Source organism: Drosophila bipectinata, chromosome XR (assembly GCF_030179905.1).
Source record: "Drosophila bipectinata strain 14024-0381.07 chromosome XR, DbipHiC1v2, whole genome shotgun sequence".
NCBI lineage: Eukaryota > Metazoa > Arthropoda > Insecta > Diptera > Drosophilidae > Drosophila > Drosophila bipectinata.
The window spans coordinates 13515104-13518196 of record NC_091735.1 but is presented as its reverse complement, the minus strand read 5'-3'; the positions used below and the strand labels follow the sequence as shown (position 1 = coordinate 13518196).

Here is a 3093-nt window from a genome sequence, read left to right as displayed (position 1 = left end):
TTGCTCCGTACAGAATCCCACACAACTACACATTATTATTAATTAGAAATCGAAATTAGCGTGCTGCGACAAAAAAATACTCAAACAGGAAAACTGTAAAAATATCTAGAGCTAAACGATAACCGGAAGAACAGAAGGACCGTTTCAGAGAAACCAGAAGAAAGGGAAAGAAAAAGAGGTGAGAAATAAAAAGAAAGGTTGCGATACACAGCTGGAATGTGTACGCTCTATGCCCTACCCAACCTACGACCCTCTCCGCTCGAGCATGGCTCTGAGGATCCCTTCACATCCTAGGGTCTGAGAAACAACAGCGTGGTTCAGTTATAAGTTTAGTTATTCATTATATTATTATTTTTTTTTTTAAACGTTATAAAAGGTAATAATTAAAAGATACATGTTTTGTTTTGTGCGATAGAAAATTATAACCAAAGATTGTAATCAAATATTCAAAATTAGGGGGTAGCAATATAGTAATTATAACAATAACTTAAAACTAAATATTAAGGAATATTTGTAAAAAATGTATTAATGTTAGAAGATATTAAAATTATTAAAGTAATGGCATGATTAATAAAAAAAATAAACAAAAATTTAAATTCCTATCCCAAACGTGGCAATAATCTTGGCAGGCGAAATTCAAAAATAAAGTTAATCTATTTCGTTAATTGGCGTTGTTCATTTCATATTTAAAAAGAAAAAAAAATTTTTTTTCAAGTCTTTATAAAAAATTTCAAACATAATTTTTTTTTTTAGTGTATTTAAAACTTTTCTTTTATCTAAAATATTTTCATGTTTTCATTCTCATCTAATCGCTAATTATTTTTATTTCAATAATATTAAATTAAATAAAATTCATTCCAAAATTTCTCTCAGTGTAGCCAAAGCTCGCTGACTAAAAGATAAGCTCGCTGTAAATACAACCGTTCTTAGATTCTTCTTTTTTCCATCTTTCTAATTTTTGCAAAATTCGTTTTAGTGAGAATGTTACTTACACCAACAAAAAAAATGATAATTTCATGCAGCTCATTTTTTTTTTTTTTTTTTTTTGTAAAAAGTAAATATAAATTAAGAAAACAAACTCACTTGCATTTCCATGACGAAAGATCGATCTCCCGCGCTGGCGTGCTGAAAACGGAATTTTGGGGGGCTTTTCCCATAATTTTCGGGAAATTCTGAGACGCAAATAATTTAAATTTCTTTGTAACACATCAGAGCTTTTCTTTCAGTGCTTCTTGCTCTTTCAAACCAAACTCAGCAACCAAAACAAAAATAAAAGGAAAAAAAATCAAAAAAAAATAAAAATAAAAAAAATAAAAATTAGCAATTTAAATTTCGAGGAGCCTTTCTAATTTCTCTTTGCCGCACGTTTTCACATTTTTTTACTTTATTTATATAAATTTTCCATATTTTTAACTTATTCTTTATTTATAACGTTTTTTAACTATTTATTCTTTTAACATTTTCTTTTAGGTTTTCGCTTCACCTTTTCATTCATTCTTTTTTCCAATAATTTGCTTTTTAGCACTGTTTTAGCTTAATTATATTTTTAGGTTTATTTATTTAAATTCCCACTTCATTGGTTGTAGTGTATTACTCTTAAAAATTTTGGTATAACCAAAAAAAAATAAATTTTAATTTTTGTTTCTGCACATTTTCGTTCACGTTTTTTTTTCTTTTTTTTATAGCTCGCAAGCATTAATCTTTATTATTTAATATTTTTTTTCCATTATAGTTTTTTGTTTTATATTTTTCTCTGTGTACACGTGGTTTTTTTTTGGGGACTTTAGGTTAAATTCACATTTTCCACTCCCACTAGGCTTTTCCGCCCACTGTCACAATCAAAAAAAAAATGCTGGCCCACGGAGTTGCCGATCCCTCGATGGGATGAATAAGGCGCTCCGCGGGACACTGAGGATCGCTGGGCCGGCTCAGGGTGTGCTCCACTTGGATGCCGGGCCGTTGGATGAGCCACGTGGAGGTGGATTTTCCTGGGCAAGGCCGGTAACTCCTAAGGGTTCCTATTTTTCTTCCTTCCTTGGGTGGGTTGGCAGATTAGGCAGGTTTATCTGGGTAATCTAAAGAAATAACCCAAAAAAGAATTTAACCCATGTGTGAGCAATGACTCCCACATGCCAAGGTAAGGAACTTACATGGACAGGTCTTTCTGCTCTGAAGGTTCGATTGAAAAGAACCTAAGATTCCAGAGCGGAAATACACGTCAGTCAAACACAGCGCCATCATAGGTTAATACAGCTTTCCATTGCATACCTGCATACAGCTGATAAGAAGCTGCATCTCGGATGGCAACTCTTAGTTTACCTAATCGGTAATCTACGCTTACGATCTTTGGCGCCAAATATAAAAACATTTGAATTTTTCTTTGGCTTCAGTCGCCAGTACACAATAGCCGTATGTTCTTGAAAATATATAAACAATTTACAAAGTTATGGCAATTCTCTCGGAACCCTTTTTTTTTTAAAGCGGCTTGCGGTGACCACGATAGAAGTCCAGCAGGTCAACCAAAATCAAAAAACCAAAAATTTTTTATTAGTATAATATTATATCCAGTTCGTAAACGATTATTTTTAAGAATATTTGGTTTTTTCTGCATACAGTAAACATTTTTCCAAAAAATTGATGTTTTCAGTTCTAAAAATTTTATTAAAAAATTTTTATCTGCGAAACTAAAATGGACGCAAAAAAACTGAATCGTTTTTCGAACTCGGCACAATCATTACAAATAATTAAAAAATTGAAGAAGATCGATCAAATAGTTCTTGGGTAATCGTGGTCACAGCGAAGTCACTTTTGGAAAAACACGACTTTGAGATAATCGCATTCAAAGTTGCTTGACGCTGTCCACAACCGTGACGAACCGCGCCTCAAAACGCTGTTTTCTTATCGAACTATTATTCGGATCTCCATGAAACTTTGGGAAAATATTCTCTAGGGGATATACTTTAGGATTCAGCAAAAAAAAATTTGTCGTTTTTTTTGAAGAAAAAAAAGGTATATAACCCCTTAAGCCGTTCTTAAGATTGTCCATGTGTGGTAAAAATTTTTCGCACTTAAAATTTTTATTTCCCACAAAAT

At 32.2% G+C, this 3093-nt stretch overlaps 1 long non-coding RNA gene across 1 annotated transcript; it reads right to left on the bottom strand.

Moving 5' to 3' along the window:
* Positions 1-1324: 1324 nt before the first annotated feature.
* Positions 1325-2229, bottom strand: LOC138927799 (uncharacterized). The gene is made up of 2 exons (XR_011444275.1): positions 2151-2229; positions 1325-2075 (listed from the first exon to the last, which is right to left on the bottom strand). It is a non-coding gene; the product is annotated as an uncharacterized lncRNA (long non-coding RNA).
* Positions 2230-3093: the final 864 nt, after the last annotated feature.